General features: G+C 40.3%; 1 long non-coding RNA gene across 2 annotated transcripts in view; it reads right to left on the reverse strand.

Annotated features, from left to right (window-relative positions):
• LOC148043244 (uncharacterized) overlaps nt 1–24131 on the reverse strand; it is a 191643-nt gene that overhangs the window by 153772 nt on the left and 13740 nt on the right. For both annotated transcript variants that reach the window (XR_015698218.1, XR_015698217.1), the window contains exon 2: nt 12486–12576. This is a non-coding gene — a long non-coding RNA (uncharacterized LOC148043244). The remainder of the gene's footprint in view (nt 1–12485; nt 12577–24131) is intronic.

Here is a 24131-nt window from a genome sequence, read left to right on the forward strand (position 1 = left end):
GGCTGTTTCAACCAAATTTAATATCACAGTTGGAGGAAATCAGTACTAAGGTGGTAGCAGTAGTTGCTGCTACTGTCCCAAGCAAATAATTCCTGTGGAAGATGACCCTGTGCCAAATTTCAAGTTTGTAGGCTTTATGGTTCTGGAGATTTTGTGATGGGTGAGTGTTACTTGCCTTTTTTATATATATATAAAGTCACAACCCCTGGTATGCCCAAATATGGGAGGAAGGTCACACTTCCATTCTCTGTCCTTCGGCTCGTCACAAGAGACCATCCAGACAGAAACCCAATATTTTTTACTGTTGCCTTTTTGTTACATTTGTTATATTTGTGCTGATAAATAAATAAAGGGAGACTAGTATAGATCTATTTCAAGCTATTTAGCTCTCATCAGCTAGCCATACCCTTGCTGGGAATCGAATATATATTGTTTTGAAATAAAAAAAAATACATTACATTTAAAAAATGATTTTTTTTAAAAAAAATCATTACATTTAAAATTAAAAAGAAGAGATAAGGTGGCAGGCTGAATCAAAGTAGGCCTCAAGCCTGAACCAAACTAGGGTTTCATGAAATTAAGCTTTAACTGTTCATATAAAAATTGCAAGGTTTGCTTTTAGGACATGGTGCAGTTAGACACGGGTTAGAAGGAAGTCTGCACATGAAATATGCTGAAGCGAAGCATCTATTTTAACCTATTTGCTGGCTTGGCTGTTTGGTAGACACATATTGTTAGTTCCTCAAAGTACAAGCTATGTCTGTCCGTTGGCTGATCTATGTATTATGACATCCTGTAGACATACTTTCTGTAACTCAAGGGCAAATCTTGAGGGGTGTTTCCTAAACTAACAGATGGCTTTAGCTGAAAGTGATAAACTATATAAGGAATTTCCTGACTTTCACTCATTGTTCAGGCCATTCATTCTGAACCTGCGCAATAAACATTTCCTTCTCTGAAGAGCTGGCTTGCGTGTCCCGTCTTTTCTACAACAGAGGAAGAGGCCTTCCCCCCTCGCTCCCCATTTCATAGGTCATCAAAGTCACTGACAAGATCATTAGCTTTATATTCTAGGACGAAAGGAAAAAAAAAACCAGATTATTCAAACAATTCCATTAGACTCAAGAGGGAGAATCTCTGGGGGATACAAAGACAACCACATTTGAAGTCTCCAGTAAGAGTTTCTTGAGTTGACCTTTGATCAAGGGAGATGTTCTGGAAAGTAAACAAATAATTACAATGATATTTCAACACGCTAATATAATTTGCATCTGAATAGCCCCCGTTGAAAGTTCATTACAAGATAAATTAAACAATAAGGATTTTCTGCCCACGTTTCTCTTTCCAGTAGTTACACAGCTTCGGTGATCAGGGCAAATTCTTTATTTCCCAACACATGTTAAGTGACACTGTGAAATTAACCTGCAATTACTGAATCTCGCAGAAGGATTCCTCTGCCTAATATGAGTAGGAGAGAATTTACCCTGCCACTGACCCATGTGGACTCCTTTTTTTAATATAACCATATGGACGGTTCATCCCAGGAAGACCCTTTATTCTTTACTCAGATCATATTCCAGTGCAGTTTTGCTACTTTTGCCCTTGGTGGATTCCCTGAAGCACAGATGAAATTAGACAAGTCCAGTTTAAAGAAAGACAATTCACACAACGGCATTAGAAGCAGCCGTTGACGGGTTTTATCGCCTACTAGAACCAGAATTTGTTATCCATGCAGTTAAGTTCTGAAATGAAAGAAAAACAAAATATTTTTTTCTATTGTAATGAATCATTGTCATTCACAATCCTATTTGAGAGGGTCTAATGGAGACTCTCAGTTATGCACATCATGGTTGCCCCCCCAAGGTGCTTTTTTCAAGAGGCAACTGGACTTTCTGATTTTCCTCTGAAGATGTGTCCCATCTCAGTAGAATAGAATAGGATAACAGAGTTGGAAGGGACCTTGGGGGTCTTTTAGTCTAACCCCCTGTCTAGACAGGAAACCGTACACCAGCCTAGACAAATGGTTATCCGACATCTTCTTAAAAACTTCCAGTGTTAGAGCATTCAAAACTTCTGGAGACAAGTTGTTCCACTGATTAATTGTACTGTCAAGAAATTTCTCCTTAGTTCTAGGTTCCTTCTCTCCCTGATTAGTTTCCATCCATTGCTTCTTGTTCTACCCTCAGGTGCTTTGGAGAATAGCTTGACTCCCTCTTCTTTGTGGAAACCTCTGAGATATCGGAACAGTGCTATCATGTCTCCCCTAGTCCTTCTTTTCATTAAAGTAAACACACCCAGTTCTTGCAACCGTTTCTCATATGTTTTAGCCTCCAGTCCCCTAATCGTCTTTGTTGCTCTACTCTGCACTCTTTCTAGAGTCTTACCATCTTTTTTACATCGTAAATCTCATCCATGAAGCTTCTTCAGCTCGGATTGGATGGTCCCCACTCTTCCATTCCTCACCATCCAGTCAGAGCTGGAGAAGCTTCTTGGATGAGAAGCAAAATGTCTTCAGAGAAAACCAGAAAATCCAGTTGTCTGTTGAAAAAAAGCACCTTTGGAACAATCCTATTTAAGATTTTAAGATGGGGTGGGTTTGCTCAAAATTCCCATATGGCTTCTCCAGAGGTGGGTTCCTACCAGTACGCACCTATTTGGTAGAACTGGTTCCTCAAATCTACTGAACCGGTTAGAAGAGGTTCCACCAGTGGACCCGGAAAGCAGGCCACACCTACAGAAGAGGTTCCAAAAATTTTTGAAACCCACCACTGGTCCTTGGATATGATTATTCTACACTATCATGCTCCTATTTATAAAACTCAGTGCCTCTGTGAAAGGTAAGGATGACTACTGCGTTTGTGGTGTAATCAGAACATTGCGTGTGTTGAAGTTGTTTTAACGCAAACCAAAGATGCCTTTTAAAAAGCAAGTTTACATCATATTCTTATGCATGCCAGTGCTGTGTGTGAGGTCATTTAAGGTGGTTCTGACAAGTGTCGTCAGCATCTTCATATCCGGTCACATGGGCGGCAAGCCACTCCCACAAAGGAGGCCACACCCACAGAGTAGTTTCGAAAAATTTTTGAAACCCACCACTGGGTTTCTCTCTCCACAGGAGAGAATGTTCTGCTTTCACTATTCACCAGCAGAGATGAGTGACATGTCCCATCATCTTTGTCAAAGAAAAGTTACTAAACTATAGATATTTAACATTGGGGAGAAAAACGTTCGGTTCATTATATGTGGATAATTAATACATTCTGGATTCCTCCTCCTCTCCTTATTCTCGCCTCTTAATTTATTAATTTTTAAAAAGTACTGCTTGCAAAAATGATTAGCTCGGGTGTCTCTTTTAATACTCAAAAGGTTGGAGCGCAGAAAAAGGAAGGCGCTTTAATTAAAGGATGAATTATTGAATACTAAGTTTTAATTGATACTGCTCTTCTGCTATTGTGCGTGTTTATAGATATTTTATGGGAATCTGTAATCAAAATCTCTCACACACAGCAAGCGCCTTTAACTGCAGAGGCTGGAGAGAGAGAGAGAAAGGGCTGATCACGTTCAGCCACTTAATTTCAAAGACCACGTGAGGTGTGGTTACCATAGCAACAAGCCACTAATTGCCCACATAAAATCAAGGATCAGCCTTAACTGGGAGCCAACGGATTTGCCACGACTCAAACATCCGCACGAGCGTTATTAGAACGATGCAACTTATCCAGCCAATAAAAAAATAATAAAAAAAAATAAGACAACAGGAAGGGCGTCCTTTGCCCGTCTCTTAGCGCATCAAGAATTCAATGTAGTGGAAACTGTGAAACGCTTCTACTTTATTTCCTTCTTGGATAGCCGTGCCTCCCATTCTTAAAGAGAGTGGATTTGGGATGTCAAGATGTGAAGTCAGCAGAATGCCACCAGTTTGGAAAGGGGAAAAAAACTAATCCAGATGGACAATTGGAAGGGTGATAAAACCCACTGAGGAGCACGAGATGCTTCTATCTGGGACATTAGCGAGCTATTTTGACAATGTCGAAAACCATTATAAAACAACAAACCAAGAACAACAAAGGACTATTAAAAGTTATCTTTGGTGTAAGACCTCCTCTGTTTTAGCCTAAATAAATACATAAATAATCCTACACCCAACTGATTACCTTTCACAGCCCAGTAACTAGGCTGAACTGAGCTATCAGAATTGAATAAGAATATTCTGAGAGAATGCATAGCCATGGAAACAGCGCTTCACTATCGAAAATAGAAAAGGAGATGCTGAGAAATTGTGTTTTATAAGACAGGCTTCACATCGTTTTGATATTTTTATTCTGCCTCAGCCATTTAGTTTCCATGGCTCTTTTCCAGGACTTTAATTTGCAAGCTGCTGTTTTCCCTCCACAGATCAGAGAAATAATTCAGGAGATGCGGCAGCCTATGGGCTCATCTAATGCAAAAGCATGTAATGTATATTTTTTCCTACTGTGCTTTTTTTGTTTGGGGAAGAATGAATGCAAGCAATTCCTTCCTGTTCCGCCAAAAACCACCATACCGTTCTTCCTTTTGAGCGGATGGGCCATTGTTGTATGTAGAATATATTGTACCTTGTGTGGGAAGATGACTTTAAAGATGATGGTTTTGAAGATGTCTATTATAAAGGAAAAGACATCAACCTCGGAGCAGAAGAATCAGTGGTGAAATTCAATATTTTTACTACCGGTTCTGTGGGTGTGGCTTGGTGGGCGTGGTGTGGTGGGTGTGGAAGGGTAAGGATACTGCAAAATCTCTATTCCCACCCCACTTTGGGGCCAGCCAGAGGTGGCATTTGCCGGTTCTCTGAACTACTCAAAATTTCCGCTACCAGGTCTCCAGAACATGTCAGAAACTGCTCAATTTCACCCCTGAGGAGAATTATTCGGTATTTTGCATTTATAGGGTCATGCAAGCATAAAAGAAAGAAAAACATTATGGACACATAGGTTAAGAGTTTAATGAAGCTCTACACAACAATTATTCCCACACTAACAAATTATAGCAACTTTTAGAAACTTCAACTATTAGTGCAGGCTTTCTACTCCTTGAGGAATGGCTGGTGAAGCTACAAAAATACTTTTATCCACTTGTGAGGAGATGGTTCATGTTTATTTATTTTATTTATTTCATCAAGCATGTATTAGGCAACATATATAAGTATAAACATGATTTTGTATACATGAAATGGATATGAATAAAAAGAAACATTAGGTCAGGGATGGTAGGCACATCAGTGCGCTTATGCACGCCCCCTTAGAGACCTCTAGGAGTGGAGTGAAGTCAACAGTAGACAGTCTAAGGTTAAAGTTTAGGGGGTTTGGAGAAGAAACCACAGAGTCAGGTAGAGCATTCCAGGCATTGGCCACTCTGTTGCTGAAGTTGCATTTTCTGCAATCAAGTTTGGGCAGTTTATCTTGAGTTTGTATCCATTGTGTGCTCATGTATTGTTGTGGTTGAAGCTAGAGTACTCATTGACAGGTAGGGCATTATAGCAGATAATTTTATGTACTACGCTTAGGTCAGACCGAAGACGGTGAAGTTCTAAGTTGTCTAAGCCCAAAATTTCAAGCCTGGTGGCATAAGGGATTCTGTTGCGAGCAGAGGAGTGGAGGACTCTTCTCGTAAAATATCTCTGGACTCGCTCAATTGTATTAATGTCCAATAAACAGTGTAGGTTCCAGATAAATGAGCTGTATTCGAGAACTGGTCTAGCAAAGGTTTTGTATGGTCTGGTTAGTAGAGCAATGTTACCAGAGAAGAAGCTACGCAAGATTAGCTTCTCAAAAGAGAGATAGTCAACAAGGAAGGTCAAACTATTTACAGAAAGGTAAGTTCATACCAAAGTCTCCAATTCATTTATTTACATGTTCATAACTAAAACCTCCCAGGAAATGAGAGGTGGTAATATGACAAATAAAAACCAAACAGCCAACATAATCAACACAGTCACTTCCACAATCAGAACATGGATTCAGTCTGAAATGTGCCATTAAGAGCCATCATTTTGTGAAAACCATCAGGTCTTAACTTGGTATTCAAATAAAGCCAATGCCATTGCTGATTTCACTCTTAGAGAGAAATTAAATTCACAAGTTAAAGTGAATTCCCAATGCTAGAAAGGCAGAAAGGAAAGTCCCTTGGAAAATCTTCAGGCAGGATTATGATGAAATGACTTTCCGCACAACTAAAACATATACTTTGAGAAAAAAGAGGGGATTGGCTTATTTTTAGGTCTTGAGGACAGGACAAGAACGGGTGGAAGTTTGTTAAAGAGATATCCAACCTGGAAATAAGGAGAAATTCTCTGGCAATGGAGAACAATTAATCAATGGAACAGTTTTCCTCCTGGAGTTATGGGTGCTCCATCACTGGAGGTTTTCAAAAATAGACTGGACAAACACTTGACCAAGATAGTCTAAGATCTCCTGCCTTGAGCAAAGGGTTGAACTAGAAAACCTTCAACATCCCTTCCAGCCCTCTGATTCTATGTTCTGTGTTCCACAAGAGACCATCTCTCCTTAGTTGTCTCTATCCATTTTATCAGATTTGGCAGAAGGGACATGCTCCAAGTCTCATTGATTGAAGGGTGTGTGTGTCATTTGATGGGACCCATAAGGTGAGCCTTTTCTCTAGCAGCATCCCATTTCTGGAACAACATGTCTCCTGAGATTAGATGATCCTGCATTCTGATGGCCTTCATAAAGCCCTTAAGACCCCATGTTTTTCTCAGGTTTTGGGGCTGAGAGAGGATTTGTCCCCGAGTTGAATTTATGGTGGTTGATTAGTGTATCCTTCATTGTTCTTGCCTTTTGTGTGCATTATTCATCACATCCTGTCACTGTACCGATGCTTTTATTGTGTTAGCCACCCACAGTAACTTAGGTGAAATGGGCGGTCATATAAATCTGGTTAAATGCAAAAAAGAAATAAAAGGGGAAAGCCATAGCCATAATGTAGGAACTTATAAATTATTATGCTAGCTTAATTGGAGCTGTAAGCAGAAACACTAGGCCCATAAAGTAAGTTAAACTTTTGAAGTCTTTCACTCATACCTGTAATATACAATACCAATCTGGAGTATATTCATATATTTGTATCCACCAGATATCAGAAGTTTACCCAAATGGTCATGAGTTCCTTTCCTCCCAAATTTTAATGTTGTTTCCAAAATGTCTTTTCAAGACATGTGGATGCAATAGAGCCACCAAATTTATAAATCAGTAACTGATTTGACCCAAAAGTACAATTCCTAACTGCATTCAAGTGATCCTTATAATATAGCATCCTCTTCTCATTTAGATCTTCCAGTTCTTCATTTCCAGCCTGTTTTTCTTCTTGCTCTTCAATAGATGTCATATTCTGAAATATTATCTCTTAATCTGGTGAGCTTTTTATAATCTCAAAAACCAGTTTTTTAGAAAAAGTAGGTGTCCCCTGTGGACTTAAATGGAGCTTCTCAGAAGGTGGGAGAAGGCATCAAAATTTTCCGGAGCAGTGACTCCTCTAAAATAAGATCAGAAAAAAAATAAACTATTTTAAATTAGTTTCTTTTTTACACAAAGTCACTGTCCCTTGGGAGAACATGCAACTGACCATGATACCTCCTAGCCTCTTTGTGTGGCTTGGAAATGTTTAGTAAAAAGAAGGCAATTTTATAAGTATATTTGAACATTTATCTCGCAGTTAGTTACTTCCTATGATCTTGAAGATAATGGTCTCATAGCAGAGGTGGTATTCAGCCGGTTTGGAATGGTTCGGGCGAACCAGTAGCGGAAATTTTGAGTAGTTTGGGGAACCCACAAATACCATCTCTGGTTGGCCGTGCCCTCCTGCCCCCGTCGTTTCCTGTCCTATATTCCCTTGTTTTTTACTCAGCTGATTTGCGTGGCAGAGTGGATTGCCGCATCTCAGCTGAGCTAAAAAGCAACTCCCCTCACCAGCGCTGATACCGAGGGCGGTCTTCGAGTGTTGCACATGCACGCAAAGCACAGGCGTCCAGGCAAAGCGCTCTCTCATAGAACCAGTAGGAAAAGATTTGGAATCCCACACTGCTTAATAGCCATGAACTTGGAAATCTGAGAAGGAAAAGTCCAACATTTACACACAGAGACACAATCCAGGCCCAAGAGTAATCCCACAGTAAATCCATTCTAGGATTAGTTTTCCAGGTGTACCACAGTGAAGCATGGCTCTTCTCATTTCCCTTTCACTGGAAATTTGTCAAAGAAAGCCTTTTCACTTTCAGCCCCAAGAGTTCAAAACGAGAACATTAATTCTCCATCTTTTAGCCACTCAAGGGCTCTGGAAAAAAAATAATTCCAGTAATTATTATCATTATGAATGCTGCAAAGGTATGCATTATTTTATTGTGTCCTATGTGTACTGGCGAAGCTGTTTGTGGTGGAAAATATAAGTTAACTGCTTTAATGGACTACATGTGGTGTGCAGATTTTTAACACGGCAAAATAAAAAAAGAACCTTGCCGTGAATCTACCTTGACCTGAATGAGCCAAGTGTGGGGATTGTCGCACACTTAAGTAAATGGGGTCTGGTATAAAACTAATGTTTTCTTTTGTTCAACTGTGTATGGAACTACTCTAACAATATTCTTCAGGGTGTGAATGAGGTATCCCAATTACTCCATGTGCTTCTACTCCTGCACTGAAAAGCTAATGTAGGTACCATGCCCTCAGCAATTGGGGCATTATTGATTTGAAGTGGGTCAGCCTGCTATTCTCCAGCTATCTGAAACAGCGGGCACTAGCATCGGACAAAAAAACTAGATCAGGCTTCCTTCACAAGCAATCTGTGACCTTCAACGGTCTCCAGCTGCTGCTTCCCATCATGTCTTATTAAAATTATCACAGGTGAGAGATGGATATAAACAGCCAACCAAGACTGCCTTGGTGCTGAAAGCTTCCTAAAATACACACACGAGCTCAGATGCAAATTGCCCGAGAGAATGAAAGCAGAGGTGACTTGTCAATCTGTCTTCAGATTGGCTTGATGGCTTTGGGACCTGGGAATGAGGTTGATACAACAGACCAGCAAGTCTTCTCTGCTGAGGGCAGAATGTGATCTCAAGCATGGAGACCTAATTGTCTCATGCACAGTAACTGAGGTTGTTATTTTAATAGCCGCTGGCTAATAAGTGTACCAGGAAGAACCTACCAAATTGTTGTCCATTCTTATTGCTATGTAAGTATAAATACAGTATATATGTTTAGAATAGAATAGAATAACAGAGTTGGAAGGGACAATTGGAAGTCTTCTAGTCCAACCCCCTGCCTAGGCAGGAAACCCTACACCACTTCAGACAAATGGCTATCCAACATCTTCTTAAAAACTTCCAGAGTTGGAGCATTCACAACTTCTGGAGGCAAGTTGTTCCACTGATTAATTGTTCTGTCAATAAATTTCTCCTTAGTTCTAAGTTGCTTCTCTCCTTGATTAGTTTCCACCATTGCTTCTTGTTCTACCCTCAGGTGCTTTGGAGAATAGTTTGACTCCCTCTTCTTTGTGGAAGCCCCTGAGGTATTGGAACACTGCTAGCATGACTCCTCTAGTCCTTCTTTTCATCAGAGTAGACATACCCAGTTCCTGCCACCATTCTTCATATGTTTTAGCCTCCAGCCCCCTTATCCTCTTTGTTGCTCTTCTCTGTACTCTCTCTAGAGTCTGCACATCTGTTTTACATCCTGGCAACCAAAACTGAATGCAGTATTCCAAGTGTGGCCTTACCAAGGCATCATAAATATTTACATTTCATGTGATCTTGATTTAATCCCTCTGTTTATGCAGCCCAGAACTGTGTTGGCTTTTTTGGCAGCTGTTGCACACTGCTGGCTCCTATTTAAATGGTTGTCCACTAGGATTCCAAGATCCCTTTCACAGTTACTACTGTTGAGCAAAGGTACCACCTATACTGTACCTGTGCGTTTTGTTTTTCTTGCCTAAATGTAGAACCTTACTTTTTTCACCCTTGAATTTCAATTATGTATACTTATCAATATACAATATACAACTTCAAAAGTTGGAATGAGTCAAAAGCTACTCAATATTGAGCCAGTTTGGTCTAGTTAAGGCACCAGGCTAGGAACCAGGAGGCTGTGAGTTCTAGGCCGGCCTTAGCCATGAAAACCAGTTGGGTAATCTTGGGCCAGTCACTGTCACTCAGCCCAGTTCACCTCACAGGGCGATTGTTGAGGCTTTCTGACTCAGTATGATTGGTGTATCAATCTCTTTCAACAATTAAGCTTTATTTATTCTTCCACAAAAAGCCTAAAGAACAAGCCACTTTTGAACTGAAAATGCCTCCTATTCATTGTGTGTCAGAATAGAGCTAGAAGGGACCTTAGAGGTAAAGGTACAGGTTCCCCTCACACATATGTGCTAGTCATTCCCAACTCTAGGGGGCGGTGGTCATCTCCGTTTCAATGCCGAAGAGCCAGCGCTGTCCAAAGACGTCTCCGTGGTCATGTGGCTGACATGACTAAAGGTTGAAGGCACATGGAATGCTATTATCTTCCCCCCAAAAATGGTCCCTGTTTTTCTACTTGCATTTTTACATGCTTTCGAACTGCTAGATTGGCAGAAGCTGGGACAATTCACGGGAGCTCACTCCGTTATGTGATGGATTTGAACCGGCAAACTGCCGACTTTTCTGATCGACAAGCTCAGCATCTTAACCATTTATCCCTCATTAGAAGGGACCTTAGAGGCCTTCTAATCTAACCCCCCTGATCAAGCAGGAGATCCTATACCATTTCAAACAAGTGGCTCTCCAGTCTTTTTCTTAAAACCTCCAGTGATGAAGCACCCACTTCTGAAGGCAATAAGAAGAGGAAGGAGTATCAAATACGTTCATAGCAATAGGAATAGCACTTAAACGCATATCCTGGTAGTCCTCAACTTACAACAGTTCGTTTAGTGACGGTTCAAAGTTACAATGCCGCCGAAAAAAGTGACTTATGACTGTTTGACACAGTTTGCAGCAGCATCTGCAGCATCCCCGCTGGCCATGTGATCGAAATTCAGATGCTTGGCAACCGACTCACAGTTATGACTGTTGCAGCATATGATCCTCCCTCCGTTTTAGAGATCTTCCGACAAGCAAAGTCAATGGGGAAGCCCGCTTCACTTAACAACCAGGTTACTAACTTATCAATAAATACTATTTAAAAAGAAAGAAAGAAAGAAAGAAAGAAAGAAAGAAAGAAAGAAAGAAAGAAAGAAAGAAAGAAAGAAAGAGGTTACCTTGTTTAAAAAGGGATACAGGTAAATCAAGTATAACTTTTTCCTTCCTTCTTTCTCCCAACTGATAAGGAGATAAAGGATCTACTCGAGCGCTGTGAACTTTCTGTCTTTTTGTGCATCAATAACAGCACCTATCGCTTGATGTCATACCCTGATTGTCAGGAAATTCAGACACATCCTTGAGGGTTGGGAAGACATTTTAAGTGCCTTGTGATTTCCACATGTGCCTCTTTAATATTCATGGACCGGTACCAGAATATAATAGATCTACACAAATGCGAGGCTCTTCTTTTTTGCCTTGTCAACTGCAGGTAAAAGTTTAGACGAGAGAAATAATAAAAGTTTATGGCAAAGTTATAAGTAGAAATCTTTCATTTCGCTAGGATGCCTGGCAGAATTCTTACACCAATAGTTCATCAATGGGGCCCTCCAGAATTCAAAGATCGTTATGAATAGCACAGGAATGCACAATATCTCCTCTGATCGGATTGATCGCTACACTGCATCTGCCACGCACAGATTTGAAACAGAATTGTGAAAGGAAATCATGATGTACAAGTTTGCCTTGGTCAGTTAGGATATCAACTCGACAGCATTCCTGGCCTGCTCTCGAGTTGCCATAGGCAGGAGGGGGGAGCTGCCATCACCAGCAGCACATTCCACGCATACCTTTCTTCAGATGCTCTGTTGAAGAATGTGACACAGCCTGGCAGGAGGGGGAAAACAGGGTCATGGTTGGGCTATAAATCACATGGGGCAGTTCTGTGGGCGTGGCTTGGTGGGCATGGCAGAGGAAGGATACTGCAAAATCCCCCTTTCCTCCCCACTCCTGGGGGAAGGATATTGCAAATCTCCATTGCCACCCCAGCCAGAGGTGGTATTTGCCGGTTCTCCGAACTACTCAAAATTTCCGCTACCAGTTCTCCAGCACCTGTCAGAACCTGATGAATTTCACCCATGACGTTGGGCAGAGCTAACTCCACTGAGGAACGTGCTGACATGTTTCTCCTAATAAATCACTGGATTTCTTTTGAAACTTGGCTCGAGGCTCATGAACTAATTAGGGCATCCTTTGGAATCCCAACAGCAGACTTTACAAGCCCATAAAAAGAGTTGCCTTGCAATGAGGTGGGTGGCAAACAAATGTAGTAAGTAAATTAAAAAAGATAATGAGGATTTATTTATTTACTGGCTTTGTATCTTACCTTTTCTTCAGGAACTCAAGGTAGAGTACATTTACTGATTCATTTATTAATTCCACTTCTATGGCTGAAACAACTGTGGATTAACATCGAACTGAAAGAAACAAAATACAAACATAAGACATCCAATTATATCATTTATTGTTACTTATTTATAGTTGTCCATCACACATAAGGGATTCTGGGTTACTTACAAGATTAAAAAGCAGAAAGCCTACTACATACATATAACCCCAGCACCCAAGGATAAACAATAACTTTAGAGATATATAGATACGTAGATGATGATAGATACAGGGATGGACTTCAAAAATTTTAGCAAGGGGTTCTCTGCCCAGCTGCTGGGTGGGAATGGCCATGGTGTGTGGCCTAGCCGGCCTCCTACACCACACAGAGGGGGCGTTTTTGCCCTCCCTGGAATCCGGAGGCTTTTCTCGAGCCTTCGGGAGGGTGAAAACGGGATCCCCAGGCTCCGGAGGCCCTATGAAGGCTGGAAACTGGCCAGTTTTCAGCCTTCTTGAACTTACTGTAGGCCTGTTTCCCCCCCCCCACCTCTTTGAGCCTCCGCAAACTCCTGGGAGGGGTGGGGTGGGCGGGGCCAGTCAGGAGTAGGATTTAGGGGTTCTCCAAACTGCACAGAATCTTAGCTAGAAGTTCTCCCGAACCCCTGCGAACCTCCAGCAGCCCATCCCTGGATAGATAGATAATGATAGATACAGGAGACTAGGGGAGGGAGAAGGGGAGATTAGATAGATTAGTTATATATAGCTAACAGAATCTCAAGGAAGATGCTTCTGTCACTGAGAAGCATTCTTAAAAGATATAATGGCAGCCTGGGACAAGCCCAATCAATAATAAAGTAGAGTATCTTGTCAGTTAACATTCAGGTCTTAAGAGCATTTCAATAAACTAATGAGAATTCTAATCTCTTGATTATTGGACTATTATTATTATCAATCTCTTGGAATTTATTATTTTAAAGCATGGATACTGCCTTTTGTTGCATTTATATACAGTATGGGCAATATTGACTTTATTTTTGGTCAGCTTGGGCTAGTGTAATAGCTGATGCTCTGGCTTTCTATTATTCCCACAATCACCCCTCTATGAGATGGGTTGGGCTGAAATACCGACAATACCAAAGTCCCCCAGCCAGCTTTGATGCCTAAGGCCGAACTAGAACACAAGATCTCCTGATTTCCAGCTCAGCATCTGATCCGCTACACCGAACAGACAGCCCCATCCTTCTTTTTCCCAATTTTTTTCCCCTCACAAACCACATGAGATGGGTTAAGCTAAGAAAGAATCATCTACAGTCAACCCAAAGGTGGTATTCAGCAGGTTCTGACCAGTTCTGGAGAACCGGTAGCGGAAATTTTGAGTAGTTTGGAGAACCGGCAAATACCACCTCTGACTGGCCCCGCCCCCTTCTCTTCTCTGCTTCCTGAGTCCCAGCTGATTGGGAGGAAATGGGGATTTTACACTTTCCTTCCCATGGAGTGGGGAGGGAATGGAGATTTCACACTATCCTTCCCCTGCCACGTCCACCAAGCCACACCCACAGACCCAGTAGTAAAAAAATTGAGTGAACCCATGAGCTTCTAAAGTTGAGATGAATTTGAACATATCTCTTCCAGGTGTGGGTTTCTATTATCTTTACTACCAGCTCGCTCATGGATATGCACGTACTTGTGTGCACATGTGAAGCTTCTACACATGTGCAGAAGCGTTCGGGTGGTTGGGCGGGGCCTCCCACTGCTGCTACTACCAGTTCACTCAATCCAGGCTGAACCAACAACAACCCATCTCTGATCTCTTCCCTTTCATTTCAACCACTGGCCCATCCTGAATAATGTAGTTTAAACAAAACAAAAACCAGACCCTCCTGATTTTTTGAAAAGATCATTTAATAGATAACTAAGGCAAAAGATTTCAGTTTCAACCTCACAAAAAATGCAACTCTTTCCCCTCTGCTCAAAGAAATTAATTTTTAAAATCAGTCCAAAGGAGAATCATATGCATCTTTATTTGGATATAAATCTCACCGAGGTCAATGGAGCTTTATGCTAGGTAAATGATCGTAAATTCCCAGCCTTAATGTGGTATAGTTGAGCAATATACTCTAAATTAATCCCATCAGTCACCTGAAACTCTAAATCAATATCATCAATGACAGAAATCTTAATCTGTGCAGATCCACCACGCAGAGAGGGTGGAATTGGTCATTTGCCTTCCAAGCTGCTTTTCCTTCCCAAATCAAAACAACATCTGGGTGAAAAGCAATAAAGGGATACAAATTTATATGCCAAAGGCCATCTTGGAAAATAACGCTTTCACTTTCTAGGGACTTCCATGACTGACCTCAAGATGGTTAGCGTTAAACCACAACAGCTCCAAAGACAGATTTCATTGCCTAACAGTTGATACAGGGTGCAGAGACGAATTTGTCAGAGTTTTGGCAGCATAACTAGTACTATGTGATAAATCCAGGAGCAATAACACCTCACACAGAGCCATAAGATAATTAACAGTGGTTTTTATACAACAGTGGTGGGTTACAACCGGTACGCTCCGGTACGGGCATACCGGTGCCTGCCGGGAGCACCAAGTACTGTTCTGATACGGTGCACTGGAGGGCCCACAACCATGCCCGCGTTCCTTACTGACATTTGAAATTTTCAGGGCTTCCACGTAGAGCACACGGCATAACTGTCTCCTGCAAACTCCACTCCCTTTTCACTCCTCTTTTATTTCCTCTGGGAGGGGCCATTCATCATCCACCTGTGGCCTTATTCCCAAATCGACCCATTCTTTAGCTGTTCCCTTTGTCTGGCAACTCTACGCATGCACACACTGGGAACAGGCTCCAGCTGTTTGTCTACCTCACTGATGTCTGACTCCGAAGGCAGCTGATAACAGGCATACAGCTCTGGCCCCCTCTCTGCCTCCGACACAGAGCCCTCATCAGAGCCTTCCCCAGACTCCAGGACTGGCCCATGTTCTTCCCCAACCTCCAAATCTGCTGCCAGCTCTGCTGGCCACTGGGGGGTCACAACAACTATATATTTAAAATATCAAAGGGCATTTATTTTATACTTCCTCACCCTCAAGAATTGTATCTGGGTGTCTTTGTATATTATGGATGTAATATACAAAAAGCATGGGAGAAGAATCATATCTAGGGAAGTACTGAATAGTTCTTCCATTTAACTATGAAGTCAACATTCTTTGAAGGTGCTAGAAGACTCTGTTGCCCATTGGCCCAACATTGTTCCTCAAAAAGCCATTTCCAAAGAGCAGCTGGGCATGCAAAAGAAATTAGTTTGTAGGGCCAGGTTGGCAAAAATATTCCCCAGCACCAGCCGTCATTTCCTTCTGCTCGGTTGGCAAAGTTGCATCTTAATGAGAAAGAACAAAAGAGACCAAATTATGAAATGTCACCACAGCAAGCTAAGGAAGAAAGAGAAGGGGAGAAGCAAGTTATCTCTTCAAAAACATAGAAAAAGGACTACCTATTCTGGATGTATTCCTTCCAGCAGAAATCTCCAAAACTTATGGGCCAAGCAGAGTCAATGGAAATGAAATTGTTCATCAGAACATCTACCCAACTAGCTAAATATCCAAAAAACAGAAGCAAAAGTGGCCAACTGGCTAGTGATTCCTTCATATCGGATGGTGTTTTGGACATAAACGTGAAACTGTAATAGTACTGACAATAATCAGGACAAGAGAGAGAGAATCCTCAAGCAAGAACGAGTTAGGTTTTTATACACCACAAATGATCAGTAAGTCCCAATGGCACAGTGCTTCCTAGATGGACCTTCAGGTGAACGCAAATGGCAGGATTAAAGTTTCAAGAATAAATTATGGAGAAAGAATACAGGATTACTGTGTGTACTATTATAAATCAGGACTTTGAGGCTTCTTAAACAAGACTAACAAGAAATACTCTCAGATTCTCTTGAAGGTCATACATTTCTTTTGTCCCAATCTTCTCCGACAGATAAAAAGCAGCTTTCAAAAAGAATCTAAAAACCTGCACTGTCTGTTCAGAGTTTATCAAAATGATGGCTTGTCAAATAAAGTATGATTGAGTTAGGGATCTCTATCTGGAAAGTGTTAAGGATATCCCAGATGAAGATAACAGCAACTGCATGGTTTTGTTCCTGGAGTCACCAAGAGTTAAAATTAACTCAAATATGTTTCCACTTTTTCTTTTAAAAACGTTTTTTAGCTTTCCACATCAAATGGATTTCAGATCTTCGGAAGGCAAGGAAAAGGGGAAAGAGAATTTGTTAAATGATTCATAGCAGAATTCTCTCTCACACACAAATTGTCTTGCAAATTGTCAAATTAAATTGAGATAAAGCAACATGTATTGTAAAACAATCTCAATAACTCGTAACTAAGTACAGATGAGATCCAAGGAAATAATTGTGTATACATTAAAACACTTGCGAGAGGAGATTTAGAATAAAGGTTATTATTGTTCCCCCCGCCGGAAAGTGCCTAGATTTGCACAGACAATTTCATTTTCTGAAAGGTAAGAACATTTTGCATCACACAAAATATTGTTATCAGAGAGCGGAAAATATATGTAGAAATAATGAATTCCTCCTCCATAATTGAGGGGTTTTAAAATAAATATTTTCAAAAGGAAAGATACGTGAAACACACAAATAAATCTTTTTTGGCATTCTGAGCGGCCTATATCATAAATGGTTCATTAAGCTTTAAAATATCTCTTAGTAATGCCGTGACCAATTGTGCTCTTTAAAAAATGTTGTCTGAGCTTCATATATATATATATATATATATATATATATATATATATATATATATATATATATATATATATATATATATATATATATATATATATATATATATATATATATATATATATATATATATATATATATATATATATATATATATATATATATGAAGGTAATATGATCAGAATTGTCTATTCTGGTAGATTGAATCATGCCCCAATCAGTATGAATTTCTTCATTAAGATATTAACTTAAGTATTGCTACAAGCCTCCACTGGACATATGCATGGCCATGGCAGTAATGGTATCCTATTATCTTTACTACCAGTTCGGTGGTAGGAGCACCGCACCTGCACACTCCCATCACTTGCGCGCAGCAACTCTGGGCATGCGCAGAAGGTCTGTGATGACGTCCAGGTGGGTGGAGCCTCACGCCACTGCTACTACCAGTTCATCCAAACCGGTGCGAACCAACAGAATACCACCTCTGATGCATGGAGATGCAAGAGAGACCAGCAATGTAATTCAGGGCAACAGGACATAAACACTACTGTCAATATGCGGTGCCATTGATCACTCTTAATATATATTTTAATTGGCAGGAGATTTCTTCCTCGTTTTATTTTCTTCTCAAGATGGAGCCCATTCCATCTAATGGTTAAGGCATCAGGCTACAAGTCAGGAGACTGTCAATTCAATTCCCACATTAGGCATGAAAGCCAGCTGAGCAACATTGGGCCCATCACCAGGTCACTGTCAGTTCTAGTCCTGCCTTAGACGTGAAAGTCTTTGGGCCACTGTGTCTCAGCCCAGCCCACATCACAGAGCTGTTGTTGTAGGGGAAATAGGAGGAGGAAGGAGTATTGGATACGTTCCCCATCTTGAGTTATTTATAAAAATAATAAAGGTGGGAAATGAACAAATACTGCTAATGAATTGCAACTTCTATATTTCTGATCAGCTCTCTCTCTCTCTCTCTTTCTCTCCCTCCTTTCCTCCCCCCCTCTCTCTTTCACCTCTTTCATACACTTTATGTATTTATGAGTGCATAAAACTCTAACTGCAAAATTGTACAGCAAGACTATTAAGCCAGGTTGTGAATTCAGTTTAGTGGTGCAGCAAACTTTAGATACACCCCCCCTTCTCTCAAGTGCCTATAGAGTTGTCTCAAATTATACAAAATATAGAAGCAATAAAATGAACAAGGATTACTATCCTGCCAGCAAATGTCATTACTGCTAATGAATTAGCAAATGCCAGAGTCTATGTATGCTATTTCCTACAAAAATGCTAAATTTTCATTATACAAATAGCATGCACACCTCTGACAACCTTCTCAGCAGCTCGTATAGACACAGCCATCTCTGGGGGAAAAGCCATAAGGAAAAGAGCTTATTAAATTTTGTAAATCATCAGGCTTGGCTAGAAATGTATAGCTCAGTAGGTGATTTAGTTGTTGGCTTTGAAACTCTGCTATTAGGTCCATTAAACCGAGCCCAAAGTTTAACTTGCCTTGCAAATTATATACAGAAGAAACAGAAACGGAGAACATTGTTTATGCAACTATACAGCGCTAGTACTGCAAAGCAGAGGAAGAGGGAGAGAGAGAGAAGATATATGGATAGATGCATAGATGGAGATAGATAGATAGATAGATAGATAGATAGATAGATAGATAGATAGATAGATAGATAGATAGATAGAAAGAAGATATATGGATGCATGGAGAGAGAGGGAGAAGGAGAGAGAGGGGGGAGGGAGGGAGAGAAAGAGAGAATATATATGGATGCATGGATGGAGATAGATAGATGATAGATAGATAGATAGATAGATAGATAGATAGATAGATAGATAGATAGATAGATAGATAGAAAGAAGATATATGGATGCATGGAGAGAGAGGGAGAAGGAGAGAGAGGGGGGAGGGAGGGAGAGAAAGAGAGAATATATATGGATGCATGGATGGAGATAGATAGATGATAGATAGATAGATAGATAGATAGATAGATAGATAGATAGATAGATAGATAGATAGATAGATAGATAGATAATATATGGATGCATGGATGGAGAGAGAGAGAAAGAGAGAAGATATATGGATGGATGGATGGATGGATGGATGGAGATAGATAGATAGATAGATAGATAGATAGATAGATAGATAGATAGATAGATAGATAATATATGGGTGCATGGATGGAGAGAGAGAGAGAGAAATAGAGGGAGAGAAAGAGAGAGAGAGATAAAATATACAGATGGATGCATGGAGATGGATGGATGGATGGATGGATGGATATAGAAAGAAAGAAAGAAAGAAAGAAAGAAAGAAAGAAAGAAAGAAAGAAAGAAAGAAAGAAAGAAGAAAGAAAATATATGGATGCATGGATGGAGAGAGAGAAAGAGAGATAAGATATACAGATGGATGCATGGAGATAGATGGATGGATGGATGGATGGATGGATGGATGGATGGATGGACAGACACCCAGACAGACAGATAAATGATAGGTGAGAAAAAAGAGAACCAGTTTGGTCTAGTGTTTAAGGCACCAGGCTAAAACCTGGGAGACTGTGAGTTCTAGTCGTACCTTAGGCACGAAAGCCAGCTGGGCGACATTGAATCAGCCATCCTCTCTCAAGCCAACTCACCTCACAAGGCTGTTGTTGTGGGGAAAATAGGAGGAAGGAGAAATGTTTGTGGCCTTGAGTTGTTTATATAAATAATAAAAGTGCAATAATAAATACATGCGGTAGAAAATGATTATATCTGGATTATACATGGATGCATATTAAATGACTGCTTATCATTTGCTCCTAAACATTTTTGTCTGTACATTGCTGATATTCTAGGCCTTTCTATTGAGAGGGGGGGTCAGTTCAAGGTTGTAAAACAACTGCAGGCTGATCTATAGCTGTAACTCCATTCAGCCCATTTCAATTTTTACTAATTACTAAGCTACTCAAATCCACTCAGAATACCGAGTGGTTCAAAAGCTCCATTGATATATTCTTCCATCCCGGAAGGAAAGCCTTTCTCTATTTAACACATCTCCTTTTCGACAACAGCAGTTCAGTCCTGACAAGTGAGAAAAGACTCGGGCAAGTAGAGCTAGAGAGATGATAAAACCTGCAGAAACACACCAGATGCTGCTAAGGTCTTCTTCACACATGGGGCTTTTTTTTTTTTATAGATCACACAGGATTAAACCATAAGAATACAGATTTCTTTTTATCACATTACAGTTGTTAATTAACTTATCAATGCCAGGATGTTTATCCACACTACTTTGTGAACATTTTGCATAATTATTTGCATACTTCTAAACATTTGTGTAATTATCAGCTTGTATGTTCTTCCATTCTAGCTTGTCTGTTCGAGCTTTTTGTCAAGCTGTGACTCAGGGACATATTTCTGCTCTTCAAGTAAAGTCTTCCTCTGCTTTAACTGGAAAATATGAAGAAGTTATCAAAGCGTGCACTCCCGCTACCGAACCGGTAGTGAAGAAAATAGAATACCATTACTAGGCGCGATTACTGCTAATCGAAACCCGTGTTTCTTATGATATGCTCCATATGATACTTTATTTTTGACACTATTTTCTATGCAAATGTATAAAACTTACTTAGAAAATAGCATTCTCCCAGCATACTCCAAGTAGAAAGCTGAACCCACGCCTAAAAGAATATACAAATATGTGATAATGCAGCAGTTTTACATTTCTTACAAAATTCCTTTTTAGAACTTGTGTAATACCAATGGGGTTAAAGGCTAATATGATTAGGAACCAGTCTGGGATGAAGACTCAGAGCAAAATAAGATTAGTTACGAGAACTGGAACCAACATGCTAGAATTGAGGGAAATAAACTCAAAGGCTTGCTCCGAAAACACTGAAAATAGGTGTTTGACATCCTCGGCAAAGTACACCCCCTTGTACATTTGACAGATAATCACATCATTATGCTAAACTATAATACATAAGGAAGTAGAACACCTAAACGATGGAAATTTGACTCCATGCTGAACAGTGTAAATCATTTCATGCCAATTGTCAGCAGGAGAACTATAAATTCAGATTGTTTCCATCTGAACAGCTGGAACCAGTAACATACTTTGAATCATCCCATTGAGGATTAGCAGGTTTGGTGCCATTATAACAACTCTATAATCTCAAAGTCATAAAACCCAGCGAAACACAACAGAAGGTGTAAAATAAAGCTTCCTTTATTAACCGAAAGGAGGAAGCCAAACAAGTGCACATACCTTGAAGGTCAGGATATTGATTTGTTCGGTAATGACAGTGAACTTGTTTACCGGTACAGGACATCGCTCTCCCCTTCCTTAAAAAGCAAATATCCTGGGCTGCTGCAGGAAGTCATTGTGTCATTGTGTCACGGGCACAGCATAAGGGCATTGGGCTCTAACTTGCATTCCCAGAAATGTGAGATATTGCCACATAGCTTGGAACTCTGTATTATTAACATTCTCATTTGTAGACAGGGTTCAAATGTGAGGTGGTATTCTGTCGGTTCGCACAAACCGGTAGTGGCGGTAGTGCGAGGCTCCGCCCACCCACCCAGACGTCATCACGGATCTTCTCCACATGCACAGAAGGTTCTGCACATGACCAGACGTGCGCTCCTGCTACCGAACTGGTAGTGAAGAAAAGAGGATATCATTACTGGTTCAAACCCACTAGTAGGAAGGTAAAAGAAAGCACAGCACGGGGCATTTTTGTAGGATGGATGGATAGGTGGAGACATGCCAACATTGGTGAGTTGTACGCCTACTTCCTAATGAATTTAGCTTTCTTAGAATTGAACTAAGAGCCGTTGGATAACCATGTTAAATGAAGACTATTATCTTGATGGAAAATCATGAAAATGCATCTTATAGCCCTGTCTTGTGGGGGAATTCGTTGGAGGAAGCAATTATGTTTGGAAGTGTTAGGGGTAAAAGGAAATAGGCCATCAGAGAACAGGGTAGCTGGACGTCATCAAAGCTGACACAAACCAGAGCATAGATAAACTAGACAGTGCAAGATTGGCAGATGTGGAGAAACTTGGTCCATAGAATCATCAAGATTCGACTGAACGGATAACATCATCATTATCCTCGTCATCTTGAAAGACATTAAGTCATTAGAGGCAAATTACCTTAGCTACCTGGCTATCTTTACAGAATGCTCCACCCTCAGATTTATCCCTTTAAATTGTTCTCCATCCCACTCTATTCTTTCATTTTTATTTCCATTTCACTTCTGCCTATAACAGCTGATCCTCTAATTTTATCCAAAGCCAATCCTGTTTCTGGATCAGTACATACTTCCAAAAAAGATATTTCAAAGATTTATATTTAACTTACTTAAACTATACCTAAAACAATGTGTGAATTATTTGAATTGCACTCAAAAGCTTAGATATTTAGCACAATAGAGAAATTCATTTTACTCAATGCAATCTATTTTTTCCCTATGTTTTTCCACTGTCTGGCAAATAGGAAACCATAACCCAGCAGTGTGTGTGTGTGTCTGTGTGTGTGTGTGTGTGTGTGTGTGTGTGTGTGTGTGTGTTGCTCTTTAAATCTGTATATTGAATTCTGTCAACATTTGTCTATGCCTTCTATGTTTTAAGTAAGAAAGTATTTTTTTCCACATCACTTGCATTAATATTCATTGAGACTCAGTATTTCTCCCATCAAATTTGTTCATTAATCTGGATTTTTTTTAAAAAAAAAGACATTTCTGCATATAAATATACATTCTTGAATATATTTCCTTACAAAAGGAAATGCATTTTTCCCTCAGCTCAATAAAATTAACACTACTAAAGGATGAATTCAAGGTATGACCACATACTGTAAGATTAAAGCCTTCCAACTTCTCCATCTTTCTCATCTTACCTCTCTCTGATCTTGACCTCAGTGTGCATCACAATTAAATCTATTCATTTATGGTCCCAGACTAAAGAAATACAAGCAAAACTAAAATTCAGCAAAGTGAAATAAAGCTCAAACCTTTCGTAGCAAAAGTAGCAACAGCACTGAATTCTGCAAGGTGTAATTATTGATAACTTGGCAGTCTTTTAAATGATTCCTGATTTTTTTTTCTCTTAAGGCTGCAGCTTCTTGTCAGAAAGACAAAATTTCTGGCATCAGTGCCAAATACCATAGATGATATTGGGCAATGGATTTCTGACTTAATCTCTGTATCTGAACATACACAAATACCTTCATCATATGGGAGACCAAGTCTTTTCATGTGTTGTCATAAAGGATTTATACACCAATTCACAGAAGGTGAAAATCATCTGGTGAGGAACATATAAGATGCTATAAACATATCTAGGGACCATCCAGGGAATGAGTGAAGGTGCACCAATTGCACTATAATATCAGTGAATAACTTTAACCTTATCATCTTGAAAGTCCAGATCCCAGATCTTTGGTTTAAGGTCATAAGATCCTTCTTTGGATCAAGGGATGAGTTTAAGACCTTAAACCAAAGATCTGGGATCTAGACTTTCAAGATGATAAGGTTAAAGTTATTCACTGATATTATAGTGCCGTGATGGCGAACCTGTGGCACGCGTAGCCATATTGGGGGGGGGTGTGTCGTGTATGCATGTGCAGGGGTGCGTGTGCACATGCGGGCGGGGAGGATTGAGTGGGCACGCATGATAGTGCGTGCGCAGACTATTTTGGCATGCCATAAGAAAAAGGCTCGCCATCACCGTTATAGTGTAATTGTTGCACCCCCACATATCCCATGGATGATCCCATTGCCGAGAAGCGACAATAAGCCAAATCAAAGTCAGTTTCCCCTTTCAAAGATGAAGTAAGCCACTAGTAGGGAATAGTAACCAGGAATGCAGT

The sequence above is a fragment of the Thamnophis sirtalis genome, unplaced genomic scaffold, assembly GCF_051295495.1.
Source record: "Thamnophis sirtalis isolate CommonGarterSnake01/CBP01778 unplaced genomic scaffold, rThaSir2_p1.2 scaffold_12, whole genome shotgun sequence".
Taxonomy (NCBI): Eukaryota; Metazoa; Chordata; class Lepidosauria; order Squamata; family Natricidae; genus Thamnophis; species Thamnophis sirtalis.